Source organism: Bos indicus x Bos taurus, chromosome 9 (genome assembly GCF_003369695.1).
Source record: "Bos indicus x Bos taurus breed Angus x Brahman F1 hybrid chromosome 9, Bos_hybrid_MaternalHap_v2.0, whole genome shotgun sequence".
In the NCBI taxonomy this organism is placed as follows: Eukaryota; Metazoa; Chordata; class Mammalia; order Artiodactyla; family Bovidae; genus Bos; species Bos indicus x Bos taurus.
Genome location: NC_040084.1, coordinates 167,267 through 190,294, shown reverse-complemented (window position 1 = coordinate 190,294; position 23,028 = coordinate 167,267). Strand labels below are relative to the sequence as shown.

Here is a 23,028-nt window from a genome sequence, read left to right as displayed (position 1 = left end):
TATTTTCTATATTGTATATTTGTATATTTTCTACATTGTATATCAGTAAAAATTTTCACTTCAATAGATGTATACCTGTGATGGATTCATTTTGATATTTGCAAAACTAATACAATTATGTAAAGTTTAAAAATAAAATAAAATTTAAAAAAAAGAATTAAAGTAATTGACAAAGTCTATAGAGTAAAATCAGTATTCTATACATTGTGCAATAAACTGAGTGCACAAAGACAATTAAGTAACTTTTCTCTGACTTCAGGGAGATTACAGACCAATAAGCATAGATCATTAGCCAAGTTTTATCTCATTGGTTGGAAGAACTACATAAATTTGAAACTTATCCAAGTTACCCAGTCATTTCCAAAGGGCCCACCTCAAAATATCACTTTAAAAAAGAATTAAGGTATGAACTTTCAGTCTATAACAATATCCATAGCAGAGGAATAAATTACATAAGATCTGATATGCTCAAATGCTTAGAATTATTTGATAAATGATATCATGTTTTAGGAGCCTTTGACATAATATAAGAAATCCCCACGTAATAGGAATTAAAATCAATATATGAGTTTTCTCATACAGTGTGATTTACTAGCGAAAAGCAACCACCACCCCACAACCTGAACTGCTCATGAATCCAGACTGAATAAGGCAGGCAGAATAATGTCTTATTTTAAACCTCATCCAGAGAGAGAGAGGTTTGTATGAATGATGTCTCTGTGAAATAAAGCAATATGTTTTGGCCTCTTTATTTCCTAGTACTTGTATTTATTAACAAGAGAGATAAGAATGGCATATATTGTAAGCGTCTTTCTTAAAAATTCCTTACCCAAAATATCTGGTATTAAACTCTGTAATTCATGGCTGAAGCTCATGGATTATGGTTTATGCTTAATTTACACATGAAAGGCAGAGCCGAGGTCTCTATGGAAGGTTATGAAACACTATAAGCAAACACAGAGATGGGGATATCGAAAAATATCAGTTATTACCAGATATTTGCAACTATCTTGGAAGATTAATGGATGATCTTTATGAAAATGTAACTCCAAACAAATCTGATCCACTTGAGGAGATAATTCAGTTGGGAAAATAAGTAAGATTTGGTTAATTTACATCATTTACAACATATTCATTCAGTTATTTTGATAACTTCTGCCTCTTTAGGACTATTATTTACAATTCTGAAACACCATTTTTTTGACATTTAAATATTAAGCAAAATAATATTTGCAAAGTATCTTGTAAGTACAAAAATAAGACACATACATATTCAGTTCAGTTCAGTCCCTCAGTCATGTCTGACTCTTTGTAACCCCATGAACCACAGCACACCAGGCCTTCCTATCCATCACCAACTCTCAGAGGTCATCCATGAGTCCACTGACTCATGTCCATTGAGTCAGTGATGCCATCCAGCCATCTCTGTTGTCCCCTTCTCCTCCTCTCCTCAACCTTTCCCAGCATCAGGGTCATTTCAAATGAGTCAACTCTTCTCATCAGGTGGCCAAAGTATTGGCATTTCAGCTTCAACATCAGTCCCTCCAATGAACACCTAGGACTGATTTCCTTTAGGATGGACTGGTCAGATCCCCTTTCAGTCCAAGGGACTCTCAAGAGTCTTCTCCAACACCACAGTTCAAAAGCATCAATTCTTTGGTACTCAGCTTTCTTTATAGTCCAACTCTCACATCCATACATGACTGCTGGAAAAACCATAGCCTTGACTAGATGGACCTTTGTTGCTGGTAAAGTAATCCTCAAAATTCTCCAAGCCAGGCTTCAGCAATACGTGCACCGTGAACTTCCAGATGTTCAAGCTGGTTTTAGAAAAGGCAGAGGAACCAGAGATCAAATTGCCAACATCTGCTGGATCATCGAAAAAGCAAGAGAGTTCCAGAAAAACATCTATTTCTGCTTTATTGACTATGCCAAAGCCTTTGACTGTGTGGATCACAATAAACTGTGGAAAATTCTGAAGGAGACACACACATAAGATAGCCAAATATTAATATGGCCTGTCTGTGTGGAGAACAATTAACAAAATTTTTATGACATGTTAATAATATGATTCTTTAAAATTCATAATCAGTTCTATTAATTCTAAAAATTACATTATTTGAGAGAGAAACATTGGGAAATATCCTATTACCTAAAATAAATCTATAGTATTAAATATAGTTTAACTCATTATATAGAATACAAACCTATACTATTAATAGTTACATTTTATATCCAAAACTATGCACATTTTCATAAGAAAATGCAGCAATCTTAAAAATGTATTTCAAACAAAATGTATACTTTGCACTAGAAAATCATGAAAATCCTGTAGGTATGGATGTATACACATTAGAATTCCCTGGTAGCTCAGCTGGATAAAGAATCCACCTGCAAAGCAGGAGACCCCTGGTTGATTCCTGGGTCAGGAAGATCCCCTGGAGAAGAGATAGGCTACCCATTCCAGTATACTTGGGCTTCCCTGATGGCTCAGTTGGTAAAGAGTCTGCCTGCAATGTGGGAGACCTGGCTTCAGTCCCTGGATTGGGAAGATCCCCTGGAGGAGAACATGGCAACCCACTCCGATATTTGTGCCTGGAGAATCCCCATGGACAGAGAAGCCTGGTGGGCTACAGTCCATGTGGTCACAAAGTCAGATACACCTAAGCACAGCAACAATATATATATATATATATATATATATATATATATATTCCCATCACTAAGTCTGATCTATATTTTGTCAAATACTATTTTAGGATTATTCTACGCTTGAATTTAGATAGTAAGTGAAAGTCTTTTACTTTGAGATAAATCATCTATTTTGAGGAACTAAGGGATTTATATTTTCTTCTTTTTTGTAGCAAAGTCAGTTGTAGTTTTTTTATTCCTTCATCATATATACTTAATGTCAAACCCAGTTAAAATAGCATGAGTTTGTATATATATATATATATATATATATATATATATATACACATATATTTTTCACAATTCTTACAATGTTACTTGACAAATAGATCACACAGTGACTTGCTTTTCAGACTATAAGACTTGCCATGTAGACTATAAGACTGGACTTTACACTATGTTCTATTTAGATCTATATATTATTTTCACTTAAGTGAAATAATAGCAGTTCACAAATACACAAAATAATCTCTAGGTACTTGATTAAAAGTAATCTAGAGTTGTAGGATATGAGGCTAGGTATATAGTTCTGAAAGGAGTTTGCAGTATGTGATTGTTCTTATTTTCCTATAACTGCCTTTTTGTTGTTGTTTAGTCACTGAATCATGTCCAGCTGTTTTCCATCCCCATGGGCTGTAGCCCACCAGATTCCTCTCTCCATGGGATTTCCCAGGCAAAAACATTGGAGTGGATAGCCATTTCCTTCTCCAGAGAATCTTCCTGGCCAAAGTATCGAATCTGTGTCTCTTTCATTAGCAGGTGGATTCTTTAACTGCCTTTTACCTTTTAACATATTATTACCTTTTATACCTTGAGGCCAAGTATTTTGAGAGCTAGGTCTCCCCCAGGTTTAGCCTTCAATACAGGCAGGATCACTCTCCCTCCAGATTTTTCAGTGTGTTTTTACTCTGTAAAAACTTTTCTTTTCTTTTTTTTTTTTTTAAACAAAGGGGATTATTAGCAAAAAGTGAAATCAAGGAAAATGCATTGAGAGGAAAATAAAGAAGGAAGCACTGAAGGCAAGCTTTTGTTGAAGGCTTGGCCTTAACACATCCTGACTGATTTTCCCATTAGCAGGAGAGAATCAGCAACAGAGGGAGTGATGAGAAGACAGTCACTGGCATCAAAGATGAATGACGTTCAAGTCATTAACCTCCCTTCCCAGAACGTTTTATTGCACCAAACTCTTATGAAAATTTTCATCTCCATGTTTCTAAGTGTGTAGATAAGTGGGTTGAGCATGGGGACAATAATTGTGTAGAAGAGCATAAACACTTTATCTTCTGGTAACGTTGTGGCAGGTCTAATGTAAACAAAGATGACAAGTGCAAAAGAGAGGATTATGACTGTGATGTGGGAACTACAGGTGGAAAGTGCTTTATGGCAGCTTTCTGCAGAATATGTGTGCACATTATACAAAATCAAAATGTAGGAGGCCATCAAAACCACAAAGAGCACCAGTCCCATCAAGCCAGAATTGGCAATGACAAAAAAGCCAATTTTGTGTGTATCAGTGCAGGCTAGTTTCAACAAAGGATATACATCACAGAAACAGTGATCTATTTCATTGGGGCCACAGAAAGATAAAACAATGTCAAGAAGAAAGAGACAAAGAGAATGAAGAAGTCCCTCTGCACATGATGCTATGAGAATTGAGTGACGTCTTTGCCTGTTCATGATGATGGCATAGTGGAGAGGTTTGCAGATGGCCACATAATGGTCATAGGCCATCCTTGTGAGGATTAAGACCTCAATCCCTCCCCCAAAGAAGTGGGCAGTGAAAAGCTGTGTCATGCAGTTTTTATAGGAAATGGCCTTTTTCTCCATCAGTAAGTCCGTCATAAGTTTGGGTGTCACAGTGGAGGTGTAGAAGAGATCTGAGAGTGCAAGGTAGTTCAGGAAGAAGTACATGGGCTGGGTGATTAGCTGACTGCATGTAATAGAAATCACGATGATCAAATTCCCCAATCAAATAGCCAGGTAACAGAATAAGAAAAATAAAAAGCAGAAGATCTGGACTTTCTTGTCCGTAGAAAGTCCTAAGAGAATAAATTCAGTAACATTATTTCTATCTTCCATGATCTGATGTTCAAGAAAGTTATCTGAAATGACAAAAGCAATGAAACGAATCATTGATGAGAAAATGGAAACCTAATATCTACTTAAAATGGCACCAATGCCTTTTAAAGACAAGTTATTTTGAGACCCACTGAAATAATTTTCATTTAATACAAGTCTTTTGAATTTCTAGTACTAATATTCTTCTAAGAGCTAAGAATACAGTGATAAATTAGACAAAGTTCCAGTTTTTACATAATTTAAATTATTTTGTGAGGAACCAAGGAATTATATTTGTCAAGAACTTGGCAAAACTAATACAATATTGTAAGGCTTAAAAATAAAATAAAATTAGAAAATAAAAAATAAAAATGAATAAAATTTAAAAAAAAGAATAAAAAAAGAGATAATCTTAATAGTGTTAAGTAGGGTGACAAATAATGTGCCAATTTAGTATGTAAAATAGAGGTAGCTATGGGAAATAGATGGGGAAACAGTGGAAACAGTGTCAAACTTTATTTTTCTGGGCTCTAAAATCACTACAGATGGTGACTGCAGCCATGAAATTAAAAGACGCTTACTCCTTGGAAGGAAAGTTATGACCAACCTAGATAGCATATTCAAAAGCAGAGACTTTACTTTGCCAACAAAGGTTCGTCTAGTCAAGGCTATGGTTTTTTTCAGTGGTCATGTATGGATGTGAGAGTTGGACTGTGAAGAAGGCTGAGCGCCGAAGAATTGATGCTTTTGCACTGTGGTGTTGGAGAAGACTCTTGAGAGTCCCTTGGACTGCAAGGAGATCCAACCAGTCCATTCTGAAGATCAGCCCTGGGATTTCTTTGGAGGGAATGATGCTAAAGCTGAAACTCCAGTACTTTGGCCACCTCATGGAAGAGTTGACTTATTGGAAAAGACTCTGATGCTGGGAGGGATTGGGGGCAAGAGGAGAAGGGGACGACAGAGGATGAGATGGCTGGATGGCATCACTGACTCGATGGACGTGAGTCTGAGTGAACTCCGGGAGTTGGTGATGGACAGGGAGGCCTGGCGTGCTGCGATTCATGGGGTCGCAAAGAGTCGGACATGACTGAGCCACTGATCTGATCTGATCTGATAGAATTTGCTTGATTAAGTGGTTTTTAATGAAATCACAAAATTGGTGTAGGGTGTGTGGGTGGGTTTTGCAGTGCTGGCACAGAGTCAATGTTAAATAAATATCAATTAAAAAACTGGAAAGTGAACAATGTGCTATAATTTTGAAGGAATAATACAATAAATAATCAATCATCCTTTAGTCATGTAATTCATGATAAAACGGAAGAACAAATCATTTTTATGAGTGGACTCATAATCCTTTTTGACTTTCAAGTTAAAGTTAGTTAAGTCGCTCAGTAGTGTCCAACTCTTAGAGACCCCATGGACTGTAGCCCACCAGGCTCCTCCATCCATGGGATTCTCCAGGCAAGAATACTGGAGTGGGCTGCCATTTCCTTCTCCAGGGGATCTTCCCAACTCAGGGATCAAACCCAGGTCTCCCGCATTGCAGGCAGATGCTTTAACCTTTGAGCCACCAGGGAAGCCCTCTTGACTTTTAAGAGGAAATAATTCCTTCATGTGAAATACTCCATGAAACTTTCATATTTCTTAAACTTTATTTGTAACATCTCTAGGTTAATATATCTACAACTCTGCTTTTCCTATTTGTCTGTATTTCTCTTGCAAGATTATTTCCTCTTTCAAAATAAATTAACATTCAGAAGTTATTTGAGTTTCATCTTATCAGACTGTAATTATAGTTGCCTAGTTTGGAAATAATATACTGAGAAATGGGCTCCTCTAATTCCAAAATAGTTCTCCCAAACACAATACAATAAATAAGATGCAGCACTTCTTCCCTTAATTTCTTAGAGAATTTACCCACACAATCTGCATGACTATATAAAGGAATCTCTTCAGTTCTCTAAAATAGAAGCAGTTATACCTGTATTCAGGTAATCATCTGGTAAATACACTATGTAAGTAGGCAAAATACCTAGTTTTTCCCTCCCACTTTGTTGCTTAATTGTTCATTCCCTAGGATCCCAGGCTCCCATTCATAAAATAAAAGTGATTAGATAATCTCTGAAGATCTCCCCAGATTCCAATAATGTGTGACTTCTGATTCTCCATTAATTTGGGGAAGACATCTGTTTACCTCTCTTCTGCCTTCCCTTCTCTGCTTGATATATTGAGACTGTAAAAAGTAACAAATACAGTGGCAGTTTCATTACAATTCCTGTGCCTCAATTTACTGCTCTGTAAAATCAAGGTAAAGATAATATCTCTTTATTGGTGATTTTTTGAATAATTAGTTTCTAAATATGAAATTTCTTAAAGAAATATCTGGAAAGTATCATATATTTAATAATTATTGGCCATCCTCAACAATTACTAAGGGCTTCCCTGATAGCTCCGATGGTAAAAATCTTCTTGCCATGAAGGAGACCAGGGTTCAATCCCTGGGTTAGGAAGATCTCCTGGAGAAGAGAATGGCTACACATTTCAATAAATATTTTTGCCTGGTGAATTCCATGGACAGAGGAGTCTGGTAGGCTACTGTCCATGGGGTCACAAAGAGTCAGATACAACTGAGCAAATAACACACACATGATTACTAACTATAAGATCAAGGCCCCAGAGAAAATGTAAGTACACCATCTCAGGAATTGTATTTTGTACTATCCTTCCCTGAACAAGATAGGAAATATTATTAATATTAATATCAGAAACTTCAGAGATAGAGTTGTGTTCAGACACAGCTCTGATACTCAAATGCAAGAGTCTTCACCTCCTTAAATACTTTTTCCTTCTTCCTTAAAATAAGCATGCAGTGCCTAATTTACAGGATTACTGTGGAATGTAAATAAGCTTACATATACAGAACTTGATGCTAAAAAACATGTTAGTTTCCCCTCCTTCCTCTTGGAACCCCTATAGTGTTATAAATATAGAAGGTCCTCACACTATTTGAGTGGTAATAGATTCTGGTAATTAAGGTTATGAGTTCTGGACCTACATAGAATGAGATACTGGCTCCAAAATTCACTTGGAGCATAATCACAGATAAAATATATAACCTCAGCTTCTTCATCTATAAAATGAATAATACTGTAATTAACTCTGAAATCTGCTGTAAAGATATGATGAGTTCACTTATATAACAGCTTAGGATAGAAACTGGTATATATTAAGATAAAACATTTAGCAAATATTCATTTTCATTGACATTATATTTGTCCTATCAATGAGTACACTGTATTATTCTTACTATATATTTTGAATAGCTTATTTAAAATATGTAATATTGTAACATGGGGTAAATATGGATAAGACATAGCAGAGTTTCCCTGCCTTAAACAATCTGCTTTTTCTTACCTGAAGGCTGGGGTTGCTCACTGTGGGGAAACATCCTATCATTAAGTCAAACCGTTCTCTTTAGTCTGGGTTGAGCTGACTTTCCACATTTCTGAAGATAAATATACTGCTTATTTCAGCCAGTTAATACTTTTTTTTTTCTTTCTTTTGAATTAATTAACCGTATCCAAATTAGACAGATATTTATGTTCCCCTTTGATAATTTTTCTTCATCTCAACTAAACTTAGGAAAAAGAACCTACCACTTAAATACTATCCATTCAAATAGCTTTTTTGAAAATTTCATCATATATTTTTGCTTCTACATAATCTTAGAAGTATACTGGTGTTTTGATTTTAATTTTTTAAAATATATCTTCAGTTCCTTCACTGCAATACTGTCCACTTATCTGCTAGGCCAGTGCATTCTTCTTCATATTAAACATTTTTCCATAATGGAATCCAAAGAGCTAATAATATGATTAAATTTATGAAATATGAAAAGACAAATAAATCTAGCAATATTTTGATAGCTGCTGAGAGACATGGCACTGATAACTTTAAGAGCTCATATACAAATCACAATTCATGATAGCTGAAGCCAGGTTTTCCCAAATAGTAAAAATAGCATTTTAAAGTTTCTGAAGTTTTCCAAAGGTTGGTTAGAAGGTTTAGATCATAAATACATTCAGAATGGTTCAAATATTCATTTTAAGGAAAATCACTATTATAATTAGGAACTGGGTTTAACTTACCAGCTGCTTAACTCATCAGACAGATTCCTTATAAGATGAAGCTTCACACCTAAGATAAAGTCAGAATTTTAAAAATTAGAATTTCTGTGCAGGAATCCATCTCTAATTGCATAAAATCTTATAAGAGAGCTTGTGAGTTCCACTGTTACAGATGTATTTGGTAAATTTAACTAATTTTGAGATTTTTTTTAGCATGCAGGTTTTCCATTTATAAAAAACAAATATGTGTCTCTCTGATATTTTACCTTTGTCTCTATAGAAAAGTGACATATATACATATATATGTATATATATATACATGATATATTCTGCTTGATGTTAAATTGGCATTTAAGGAGAATTCTGACAAAATGTGTAATATAGAAAAGGTCTCAATATCTCTAAAAATATAGAAATTTCCCATCAGTATACTTTGCCAAAGATGTAAATCATAGCTTCAATTTCTCAATTTCTAACTAATAAATAAATATGCCAAAGTTCTTAATTATATTTCCCTCCATGAATTTAAAAGACATTTACTCCTTGGAAGGAAAGTTATGACCAACTGAGATAGCATATTGAAAAGCACAGACATTACTTTGCCAACAAAGGTCCGTCTAGCCAAGGCTATGGTTTTTCCAGTGGTCATGTATGGATGTGAGAGTTGGACTGTGAAGAAAGCTAAGCGCCAAAGAATTGATGCTTTTGAACTATGGTGTTGGAGAAGACTCTTGAGAGGCCCTTGGACTGCAGGAGATCCAACCAGTCCATTCTGAAGGAGATCAGCCCTGGGATTTCTTTGGAAGGAATGCTGCTAAAGCTGAAACTCCAGTACTTTGGCCACCTCATGCGAAGAGTTGACTCATTGGAAAAGACTCTGATGCTGGGAGGGATTGGGGGCAGGAGGAAAAGGGGACGACAGAGGATGAGATGGCTGGATGGCATCAGCGATTCGATGGACTTGTGTTTGAGTGAACCCCAGGAGATGGTGATGGACAGGGAGGCCTGGCGTGCTGCGATTCATGAGGTCACAAAGAGTCGGACACGACTGAGCTACTGAACTGAATTGATTGCCTCAACATCCAAAGCACTGAGATCAGACATGGGACACGGAGACTATGAGGAAATGGAGTATATAATGACTATGGACATGGAGTATATAATGTTCATTTGTCAGGACAAGGAAGAATCAGTTAGCTGAGGGAGACTGAAGTGAGTTGACATGGGAAATACTGAGAACCCTACAGCTAGAATTAAAAGTTCAGAGAGTATACCCAGGATTTAAGACTTAATTTTTCCTGGGGCGAAAAAAAAAAAAAAAAAGCTTGTTAGGGCATTATAATTTCTGGCTGATGCCTGGAAAAGACTTCGATGCTTTTTTTTTTTTTTTTTTCCTGGAAGCTCACATGCCCCCATGGGGCATCTGCACATCTCTTGCAGATGTGCAGACAATTTCTCAATTTATCTTTATAAGGCAAACTCCTTTGTAAAAAGATATGTTTTTTTCTGATTGAATTTTCCATATGTATATTTAGAGAAGACGCTACACATGGACATCACCAGATGGTCAACACCGAAATCAGATTGATTATGTTCTTTGCAGCCAAAGATGGAGAAGCTCTATACAGTCAACAAAAACAAGACCAGGAGCTGACTGTGGCTTAGATCAAGAACTCCTTATCACCAAATTCAGACTTAAATTGAAGAAAGGAGGGAAAATCACTAGACCATTAGGTATGACCTAAAGCAAATCCCTTATGATTATACAGTGGAAGTGAGAAATAGATTTAAGAGCCTAGATGTGATAGATAGAGTGCCTGATGAACTATGGAATGAGGTTTGTGACATTGTACAAGAGCCAGGGATCAAGACCATCCCCATGAAAAAGAAATGCAGAAAAGCCAAAGGTCTGTCTGGGGAAGCCTTACAAATAGCTGTGAAAAGAAGAGAAGTGAAAAGCAAAGAAGAAAAAGAAAAATATAAGCATCTGAATGTAGAGTTTCAAAGAATAGCAAGAAGAGATAAGAAAGCCTTCTTCAGCCATCAATGCAAAGAAATAGAGGAAAACAACAGAATGGGAAAGACTAGAGACCTCTTCAAGAAAATTAGAGATACCAAGGGAATATTTCATGCAAAGATGGGCTCGATAAAGGACAAAAATGGTATGGACCTAACAGAAGCAGAAGATATTGAGGAGAGGCGGCAGGAATACACAGAAGAACTGTACAAAAAAGATTTTCATGACCCAGATAATTACGATGGTGTGATCACTGACCTAGAGCCAGACATCCTGGAATGTGAAGTCAAGTGGGTCTTAGAAAGTATCACTATGAACAAAGCTAGTGGAGGTGATGGAATTCCAGTTGAGCTATTTCAAATCCTGAACGATGATGCCGTGAAAGTGCTGCACTCAATATGCCAGCAAATTTGGAAAACTCAGCAGTGGCCACAGGACTGGAAAAGGTCAGTTTTCATTCTGATCCCAAAGAAAGGCAATGCCAAGGAATGCTCAAACTACCGCACAATTGCACTCATCTCACATGCTAGTAAAGTAATACTCAAAATTCTCCAAGCCAGGCTTCAGCAATACGTGCACCGTGAACTTCCAGATGTTCAAGCTGGTTTTAGAAAAGGCAGAGGAACCAGAGATCAAATTGCCAACATCCGCTGGATCATAGAAAAAGCAAGAGAGTTCCAGAAAAACATCTATTTCTGCTTTATTGACTATGCCAAAGCCTTTGACTGTGTGGATCACAATAAACTGTGGAAAATTCTGAAAAAGATGGGAATATCAGACCACCTGACCTGCCTCTTGAGAAATCTGTATGCGGGTCTGGAAGCAACGGTTAAAACTGGACATGGAACAACAGACTGGTTCCAAATAGGAAAAGGAGTACATCAAGGCTGTATATTGTCACCCTACTTATTTAACTTCTATGCAGAGTACATAATGAGAAATGCTGGACTGGAAGAAACACAAGCTGAAATCAAGATTGCTGGGAGAAATATCAATAACCTCAGATATGCCGATGACACCACCGTTATGGCAGAAAGTGAAGAGGAACTCAAAAGCCTCTTGAAAGTGAAAGTGGAGAATGAAAATGTTCGCTTAAAGCTCAACATTCAGAAAACGAAGATCATGGCATCCGGTCCCATCACTTCATGGGAAATGGATAGGGAAACAGTGGAAACAGTGTCAGACTTTATTTTTTTGGGCTCCAGAATCACTGCAGATGGTGACTGCAGCCATGAAACTAAAAGACGCTTGCTCCTGGGAAGGAAAGTTATGACCAACCTAGATAGCATATTCAAAAGCAGAGACATTACTTTGCCAACAAAGGTTTGTCTAGTCAAGATTATGGTTTTTCCTGTGGTCATGCATGGATGTGAGATCTGGACTGTGAAGAAGGCTGAGCACCGAAGAATTGATGCTTTTGAACTGTGGTGTTGGAGAAGACTCTTGAGAGGCCCCTGGACTGCAAGGAGGTCCAACCAGTCCATTCTGAAGGAGATCAGCCCTGGGATTTCTTTGGAGGGAATGATGCTAAAGCTGAAACTCCAGTACTTTGGCCACCTCATACAAAGAGCTGACTCATTTGAAAATACTCTGATGCTGGGAGGGATTGGGGGCAGGAGGAGAAGGGGACGACAGAGAATGAGATGGCTGGATGGCATCACTGACTCGATGGACTTGAGTCTGAGTGAACTCCGGGAGTTGGTGATGGACAGGGAGGCCTGGTGTGCTGCGATTCATGGGGTCGCAAAGAGTTGCACACGACTGAGAGACTGAACTGAACTGATATTTCAGAAAATATATTTTAAAAAAGAACTATAACAAAAATAAAATGGCCTCATAAATTCATTCATATAAAAATATTTACTATCTCCTAATTCTAAAAGGTCTGACTTGGACAAAGTTTCTCTATGGAGAATGCATCTGTTGTTGTTTAGTCGCTAAGTTATGTCCCACTCTTTTGCAAACCCACAGAATGTAGCCTGCCAAACTCCTCTGTCCATGGAATTTTCCAGCAAGAATATTGGAGTGGGTTTCTGCAATATGTTTCTTCTCCAGGGGAACTTCTTGACCCTGGGATCAAACTCACATCTCTTGCATTGGCAGGTGGGTTCTTTACCATAGAGCCACCAGGGAAGCCCTCGAGAATGTATTTAGTGGTGAACAAAACAGCCTTTGTCCTCAGTGAGGCTGGAGACTAAGAAAAGAGACAGACAATGAAATAAACAAGAAAATAAGCAAATGTATAATTACAAATAGTATATTTTAAATAAATGAATAGGAAGTTGTGGGTCATTTCTTTTTAATCTATAAAAGTTTTAATCTATAGAAGTTTTAGTCAAGCATAAATATTGGACATTCTTATGTTATACAGATATTTATTCCTTAGTTGCCTCTTGAATTTTACTTTATGTAATTCCATAAGACAATCGTATTTTCTCATCTATTTTTACCTGCAAATGTAGTATTTATATTTGTTGAAAAGTTGAAATTGTACTACTAAATTCATCTTTTAAAAAATTTACTTAATCTTGATTGCTTGTCTGAAAGCTTCTAAGATCTTTTCATGTATCATTGAATTTTTTAAAACTGTCAGTGGGTATCTATGAATGGATCTATTTATATAGTTTCTTTAAAGTTTACCATTTGTCAAAGGATACATTTTAAAAGAGAATATTATTGAAATTTTATGTGAATGATGAATTGACACATGTCAAAGATTCTATTTTATTATTAATATTTAATGTAGAAACCAATAAGATGTTACCATCAGTTCAGGCAACAGTTCACCACATATTTATCATCAGTAAGGGGTGCTAAAATGAATTTATAAGTTGATGCAAAACTAGTCAAGTATCCAAAAGGCTATCATTACTTGCATTTCACCTGACACAATTTGAATGTCTATGGCCAGACATTGTTGACATTGATATTATTTTGTGTGAATCAACATCTCTATTTTGAGTTGTAAAATGTCTTAGCCAAAAATAATGCAAGATAGATAATAACCTGAATGCAAGAACTAGTAAAGTCACTCACTAAATTAAAAAGAATCTCACTGCTCTTTCTTGATATTATATGTGCTATTAATGATCCAACTGAAGAGAGAAATGTGGCTGATGCTCTTGAGAAGCTGAGAAGGGAGGAGATCACAGTGCAAAAGTGAAAGAGTTAAATCATAATTCCCTAGTTAATGATTAATATTGACAATGAAGTGTTTGCTTGCTTATCTTATTAAACTATAGTTTATTTACAATGTTGTATTGGTTTTGGGTATATAGTCATGTGATTCAGTTCATATATATGTGTGTTCATATGTATGTATATTTTCCATCTCAGATTACTTTTCACTATAGGTTATTACAAGATATTGAGTATAGATTCCTGTGCTATACAATAGATCATTGTTGTTTATCTATTTTATATTTGGTAGTCTGTATCTGTTAATCCCAAACTCCCAATTTATCCCTCCCCTCCCCTTTTCCTTTTGATTACCATAAGTTTGTTTTCTGTGTCTGTGAGTCTTTTTCTGTTTTGTAAATAAGTCCATCTGTGTAATATTTTTTTTTTTTTTTAGAAATCACTGATGTATACAACAGTCTTTTGGACTCTGTGGGAGAGGGAGAGGGTGGGATGATTTGGGAGAATGGCATTGAAACATGTATAATATCATATATGAAATGAGTCACCAGTCCAGGTTCGATGCACGATACTGGATGCTTGGGGCTGGTGCACTGCGATGACCCAGAGAGAGGGTATGGGGAGGGAGGAGGGAGGAGGGTTCAGGATGGAGAACACATGTATACCTGTGGTGGATTCATTTTGATATATGGCAACCAATAAATATTGTAAAGTTGCAAAACAAAATAAAATATAAAAAAAATTAAAAAAAAAACCCACTAACAAAAAAAAAAAAAAAAGAAAAAAGAAAGAAAAGAAACCACATATCAGTTCAGTTCAGTCGCTCAGTCTTGTCCGGCTCTTTGCCACCCCATGAATTGCAGCACGTCAGGCCTCCCTGTCCATCACCAATTCCTGGAGTTCACCCAAACTAATGTCCATCGAGTTGGTGATGCCATCCAGCCATCTCATTCTGTGTCATCCCCTTCTCCTCCTGCCCCCAATCCCTTCCAGAATCAGAGTCTTTTCCAATGAGTCAACTCTTCATATGAGGTGGCCAAAGTACTGGAGTTTCAGCTTTAGCATCATTCCTTCCAAAGAAATCCCAGGGCTGATCTCCTTCAGAATGGACTGATTGGATCGCCTTGCAGTCCAAGGCACTCTCAAGAGTCTTCTCCAACACCACAGTTCAAAAGCATCAATTCTTTGGCGCTCAGCCTTCTTCAAAGTCTAACTCTCACATCCATACATGATCACAGGAAACCATAGCCTTGACTAGCCAGACCTTTGTTGGCACACTAATGTCTCTGCTTTTCACTATGCTATCTAGGTTGGTCATAACTTTCCTTCCAAGGAGTAAGCGTCTTTTAATTTCATGGCTGCAGTCACCATCTGAAATGATTTTGGAGCCCCCCAAAAAATAAAGTCTGACACTGTTTCCACTGTTTCCCCATCTATTTCCCATGAAATGATGGGACCAGATGCTATGATCTTCGTTTTCTGAATGTTGAGCTTTAAGCGAACATTTTCACTCTCCACTTTCACTTTCATCAAGAGGCTTTTTAGTTCCTTTTCACTTTCTGCCATAAGGGTGGTGTCATCGGCATATCTGAGGTTACTGATATTTCTCCCAGCAATCTTGATTCCAGCTTGTGCTTCTTCCAGCACAGCGTTTCTCATGATGTACTCTGCAAAGAAGTTAAATAAGCAGGTTGACAATATACAGCCTTGGCGTTCTCCTTTTCTTATTTGGAACTAGTCTGTTGTTCCATGTCCAGTTCTAACTGTTGCTTCCAGACCTGCATACAGATTTCTCAAGAGGCAGGTCAGGTGGTCTGGTATTCCCATCTCTTTCAGAATTTTCCACAGTTTATTGTGATCCACACAGTCAAGGCTTTGGCATAGTCAATAAAGCAGACATAGATGTTTTACTGGAACTCTCTTGCTTTTTCCATGATCCAGCAGATGTGTGCAATTTGATCTCTGGTTCCTCTGCCTTTTCTAAAACCAGCTTGAACATCAGGAAGTTCACGGTTCACGTATTGCTGAAGCTTGGCTTGGAGAATTTTGAGCATTACTTTATTAACATGTGAGATGAGTGCAATTGTGCGGTAGTTTGAGCATTCTTTGGCATTGCCTTTCTTTGGGATCAGAATGAAAACTGACCTTTTCCAGTCCTGTGGCCACTGCTGAGTTTTCCAAATTTGCTGGCATATTGAGTGCAGCACTTTCACGGCATCATCTTTCAGGATTTGAAATAGCTCAACTGGAATTCCATCACCTCCACTAGCTTTGTTCATAGTGATGCTTTCTAAGGCCCACTTGACTTCACATTCCAGGATGTCTGGCTCTAGGTCAGTGATCACACCATCGTAATTATCTGGGTCATGAAAATCTTTTTTGTACAGTTCTTTTGTGTATTCCTGCCGCCTCTCCTCAATATCTTCTGCTTCTGTTAGGTCCATACCATTTTTGTCCTTTATCGAGACCATCTTTGCATGAAATATTCCCTTGGTATCTCTAATTTTCTTGAAGAGGTCTCTAGTCTTTCCCATTCTGTTGTTTTCCTCTATTTCTTTGCATTGACCCCTGAGGAAGCCTTTCTTTCTCTTCTTGCTATTCTTTGGAACTCTGCATTCAGATGCTTATATTTTTCCTTTTCTTCTTTGATTTTTCTTCTCTTCTTTTCACAGCTATTTGTAAGGCCTCCCCAGACAGCCATTTGGCTTTTTTTGCATTTCTTTTTCATGGGGATGGTCTTGATTCCTGTCTCCTGTACAATGTCACGAACCTTTTTCCACAGTTCATCAGGCACTCTATCTATCAGATCTAGGCCCTTAAATCTATTTCTACTTCCACTGTATAATTATAAGGGATTTGATTTAGGTCATACATGAATGGTCTAGTGGCTTTCCCTTCCTTTCTTCAATTTAAGTCTGAATTTGGTAATAAGGAGTTCATAATCTGAGCCACAGTCAGCTCCCAGTCTTGTTTTTGTTGACTGTATAGAGTTTCTCCATCTTTGGCTGCAAAGAACACTATGAATCTGATTTCGGCATTGACCATCTGGTGATGTCCATGTGTAGAGTCTTCTCTTGTGTTGTTGGAAGAGGGTGTTTGCTATGACCAATGCATTTTCTTAGCAAAACTCTATTAGTCTTTGACCTGCTTCATTTCATATTCCAAGGCCAAATTTGCCTATTACTCCAGGTGTTTCTTGACTTCCTACTTTTGCATTCCAGTCCCCTATAATGAAAAGGACATCTTTATTGGGTGTTAGTTCTAAAAGGTCTTGTAGGTCTTCATAGAACCGTTCAACTTCATCTTCTTCAGCGTTATTGGTTGGGGCATAGACTTGTATTACCATGATATTGAATGGTTTGCCTTGGAAACGAACAGAGATCATTCTGTCATTTTTGAGATTGCATCCAAGTACTGCATTATGGACTCTTTTGTTGACCATGATGGCTACTCCATTTCTTCTGAGGGATTTCTGCCCGCAGTAGTAGATATAATGGTCATCTGAGTTAAATTCACCCATTCGAGAAGGGAATGGCAAACCTCTTCAGTATTCTTGCCTTGAGAACCCCATGAACAGTATGAAAAGGCAAAATTATAGGATACTGAAAGAGGAACTCCCCAGGTCAGCAAGTGCCCAATATGCTACTGAAGATCAGTGGAAAAATAACTCCAGAAAGAATGAAGGGATGGAGCCAAAGCAGAAACAATACCGAGCTGTGGATGTGACTGGTGATAGAAGCAAGGTCCGATGCTGTAAAGAACAATATTGCATAGGAACCTGGAATGTCAGGTCCATGAATCAAGGCAAATTGGAAGTGGTCAAACAAGAGATGGCAAGAGTGAATGTTGACATTCTAGGAATCAGCGAACTCAAATGGACTGGAATGGGTGAAACCACATATAAGTGATTATATATAATTGTTTTTCTCTGACTTACTTTACTTAGTAAGATAATTTACTGGTCCATCTATTTTGCTGCAGACTCCAAGTTTTTTAATAATCCACATTCACAACTTTTATTCCAAGAATAAAAGTAAAACAGAAACATTTGTTAATTTTTGAAGTTTTATTTTTCAATAATACAAGTCTGGTTTGTTGGAGGATAGGGCTTCTGAAGCAGAGGGACTTTGAGAGTTGGCTGGTCTTCTTATTAAAGACCCTGCTTATTTCACACCAGAATGTGATCTTTCACTTTCCTTCTCTGTTATGTTCTCTGACATGTATTCTGTGCATGCCCTATGCAGGAGTTTTCAGATAGCTGTCAAGAACTAGGTTTAGAACAACAACAAGCAAATATGTTAGGATCTTTCTATAAGAATTTCTAGCACATAATATTTTTAGGTTTATTTGTTGGGCATTTTCAACTGAGTCATAGAACTATACTATTTTTCTTTTTTATATTATGAACCCATCTTAAGAATCCTCAACATTGACAACTCATTTTTATCTAACCTGGCTCTCTCTACAACTTGAAAATAAAATCTCATGCAAGTACATCATATCCACGAAGTTTTTAAAAGACTTTTGAGACTCTACCCATTCCTAATCAGTTATCTAGTGGCCTGATCTTGTTATAGTCATTTCTAACATTGGGCAAAGTTGCTCCAGGATGACTTTCAATTCCTGTTGGAAAAATTGCTATTAACTTGAACCTTGTGAAAGATGTGATCATTGACTTTGAGTGGTATTCTCCACTTGCCCAGTCTAAGAAAAAATTAATTTCACCAGTAATAGGTGTCCATTGCACACTGTGCTGTACTTAGTCATTCAGTCATGTCCTACTCTTTGTGACCCCCTGGACCGTAGCCTGCCGGGTACCTCTCTCCATGGGGATTCTCCAGGCAAGAATACTGGAAGAGATTGTCATGAGCTCCTCCAAGGGATCTTCCCAACCCAGGGATTGAACCCAGATTCCCCACATTTCAGGTGGATTCTTTACTGTCTGAGCCACCAGGGAAGCCTAGTAATAGGAGCATGACATTAATGAGCCCCATTCTCACATCCTCACCTCTGCAAAGGAAAGTTATTATCAGAATGTTTACATTTCTGATGCATAACAGCAGACTGGGCAATAAAATAGCTCATATGTATTGAGCCCTTACTGTGTGACCAAGCAGTGTTTCAGTCTTGCCCATGTCCTCACAAGACTGTGTGTTGGGCTATTATTATCACTTGATGGATGATTTGTTGAGCATATGTCCTAGTCCTCATAGTTAATAAGAAATTCTGGGTCCAGAACACATGCCCATAACAAATATACACTATCAGGTGCTAGAATTAGCCAGAGTTGCAGTTCACGTTTACACAGACAGAGTTGGGAGAGACAGTTCCTTTGAACAAAAGAAAAGAGATTGATGTGGGGCTTAGGTAAGAGTACTGGTGTTGGACATATGAGAAGCTCCAGATTGCCACTGGCTATAAAATTATCAGAGTAGAAAGCTATATTTTTAAGAAATATAGTTTCAGGTCCAAAATTTGGTCTTTTAGAATATTCTTTAAATGATGCAAGTAAAATGTTGGAATTATCTTCTAAATTATTGCTACCTGGAATTGGCTTTATTGACTAAAGTCACATATAAGAATGGGTTCTATGGGTTCTCAGTGTTGATTTGTATTACATGATGCCTTTGATGGTCTACTGCTAAATATCTAAATTGATTACAAAGCCAAAACATCAGAAGAGAAAAGGAGATACAAATAAGAAAAGAAGAAAACTAGAAAAAAGCACAGTAGAGAGTCTGGATAAATACAGGAAGTTGTAAGCTTTTGCTCATACTTAAATCTATATATTGCTAAAACAAAATGAAACAAAAAAGTATATAAGGCAAGCATTATACATTTTAAAGTCTTCATTGTAGAAAATTCATATAGTCAAAAAGTTTAGTGGTGAAAATCAGAGGTATCTTTTAGTTCATTTCCTTTCTTACTGCCATATGGCACCAGAATTTCTTTATGTCATTCTTCATCTCCAAGTTTCTCAGCGTGTAGATTAGAGGATTGAGCATGGAAGCAATGATAGTATAAAAAAGAGCGAAGACTTTGTCTCCTGGTAAAGTAGTTGCTGGACATATGTAAATGAAGAATAAAGGAGCAAAAAAGAGGACCCCCACAGTGATGTGGGAACTGCAGGTTGAGAGAGCTTTGTGGCGATTCTCTACAGAGTAGGACCTGACAGTGTACAAGACCACAGCATAGGATATCAACATAACCACAAAAGTCACCAGGCCCATGAGGCCCGAATTGGCAATGACAAGGAGGCTGATTCTGGTGGTGTCAGTGCAGGCCAGTTTCAGCAAAGGATACATATTGCAGAAGTAATGATCTATTTCATTTGGGCCACAGTAAGGTAAAAAGATGGCCAGGAGAAACTGACCGAAGGAATGCAGGACCCCCCCCCCCCCCCCCAGTGCAGGAAGCAGTGATCATGGCAACACACTTCTGTCTGGTCATGATCAGAGTGCAGAGCAGAGGCTTGCAGATGGCCGCATAGAGATCATAGGCCATCCCTGTGAGGATGAAGACCTCAATCCCCCCAAAGAAGTGAATGGTGAAGAGCTGTGTCATGCAGCCATGGTAGGAAATGATCTTCTTTGCTGCCAGCAAGTCAGCAATCAACTTGGGGGTCACAGTGGAGGTGTAACAAAGGTCTGCGAGGGAAGGTGACTCAGAAAGAAATACATGGGCTGCTTCATAAGTTGACTGGAGATAATAGAAATCATGATAAGTAGGTTTCCGATCAGAATTGCAACATAACAAAGTAAGAACTGTAAAAACCAGAGAATTTCAATTTCCTCTTTCTGAGAAAGTCCTAAGAGAATAAATTCTGTGATGTTATTCCTATTTTCCATGATTCAGAGCAGTTTGTAGCCACCTGAAATTAAATAGTTAGCAATCTTTATAACTATGTAAATACGATGATGTATATTATTCCTTGTCATGGGCATTTTAAAATGGAAAGCATTCAAAACTTGAAGAAAAAGATTTGATTTTTATTTTGAAAGGCTTTCCTTACATTCTTTTTGTTCCTCTCTGGAAAATATTAATTCCTGATAAACAACTTTAATACCTAATTTAAAAACTAACACTGTAGAATGCAGCATATTTATGCAACTATTCTATTAGCATGTATTATCAAACATAACTGGATATGCCTTGGTAGAATTCAAGAAATGGTACTGTAGAAAAAAAATCAGTCATCCCTTTCCTAGTCTCACTATTTGTTATTGAGAAAATAGGCACAGAAATGAAACCTTGAGAGAAAATTAAAAAGCACTTATATGTGGATAATGTTATATGTGAGAAATTTCCTTCCATCTATCCTAGGTGGAAATGTCAACCAATTTGGAATCATGATATATATATATATATACATGGCCAAAATCAGCTATACATCTGTTGCACCTAATTTACAAATATTATTAATTTACAAATGTGCTTAATTTACAGATAGAATATTATATTTATATTCAAACAAAAGGATAACAAGCAAAGTATAATTACCTCTATTTTTCAAAAGGTATCATCTCAAACTTTAAAAATATTTGTTTTTTACATTCAGTAAGGCATTTGAGGTTAATAGTAGGTTTCACTTGAATTTTAGTCTCACACAGTGTCTTTCTCACTTGCATAAATTGGCTTCTTTCTAATCGATGTACTCAAGCTGTTCAACTCTTCCTAATAATCAGGCATCCTGAAAACGTTTGTTTCTTTCTGTTCCTATATCACATGTCTTAATATCTCAGGCTGGCTTTTCTCTCTTCCATTCCTGTTATTTTTACCTCCTCTTCCTTCTAGTCACTGCTGTAAAGTAATGTAAAACCAACTCTAATAATATGCTCATAACTATTATGCCTTTGAACAAACCAATACCTTTCTACTGGCAGAAGTTCAAGAAGCATAGACTAGGGAGAACTACTGAGAATTAATCATTCCACTAAATCACACCAAAATTCTCTACTTCAACTATATAAAACACAAGACCTTAGTATTTATTTTTATTTTATTTTATTTTATTTTTAAAATTTACATAATTGTATTAGTTTTCCCAAATATCAAAATGAATCTGCCACAGGTATACATGTGTTCCCCATCCTAAACCCTCCTCCCTCCTCCCTCCCCATACCATCCCTCTGGGTCGTCCCAGTGCACTAACCCCAAGCATCCAGTATCGTGCATCGAACCTGGACTGGCATTAGACCTTAGTATTTAAAATATTTTATTTCATTTACTCCAAACTTAAGAACCAATATATTCACAATTTATTTTCAAATATGTAATGTTACTCTCCTTATTTTTCATTTTCAGTGAAATTGCCATTCAAATCTGTGTACATAAAGTAGGGTTTGGAAGAGAAAAACTGCAAATCTATCTAGTGTATGAGAGTCATCATCAATGGCCACAAAATGACATTTAAATATGTAACAACTGAATAGTGAAGAGAGGATATTTGTAGTTGTCAAATAAGCCATCTCATTCAACTAACAATTACATTTTAGGTTTTTAAAATAATTCCCAGGATCAAACAGAAGATGGCTGAGGAGTAGGACCGGGAGAACACTTTCTCCCCCACAAATTCATCAAAAGAACATTTAAACGCTGAGTAAATTCCACAAAACAACTTCTGAATGCCGGCAGAGGACATCAGGCACCCAGAAAAGCAACCCAAGTCTTCGAAAGGAGGTAGGAAAAAATATAAAGGACAAAAAAAAGAGACAAAAGAGGGAGGGACGGAGTTCTGTCCTGGGAAGGGAGTCTTAAAAAGAGAGGTATCCAAACACCAGGAAACCTTCTCACTGCCGAATCTGTGCCAAGCCTTGGAAGCACAGAGGGCAACATAACAGGGAAGAAAAATAAATAAACAATTAAAACCCACAGATTGCGAGCACTATGGTAACTCCTGCAGGGGAGAAGCAGTGCAGACGCCTGCACACGCCACTAGCAAGCGGGGGCTGGGCAGGGAGGCGCGGGACAGGCTGCATCGCTTAGAGTAAGGCTTTG

The 23,028-nt window shown here is 37.3% G+C and overlaps 2 pseudogenes; both read right to left on the bottom strand.

Annotated features, from left to right (window-relative positions):
* Positions 1 to 3,421: 3,421 nt before the first annotated feature.
* On the bottom strand, positions 3,422 to 4,934 carry LOC113898045 (annotated as a pseudogene).
* A 15,003-nt stretch (positions 4,935 to 19,937) lies between these two features.
* Positions 19,938 to 20,879, bottom strand: LOC113898866 (annotated as a pseudogene).
* Positions 20,880 to 23,028: the final 2,149 nt, after the last annotated feature.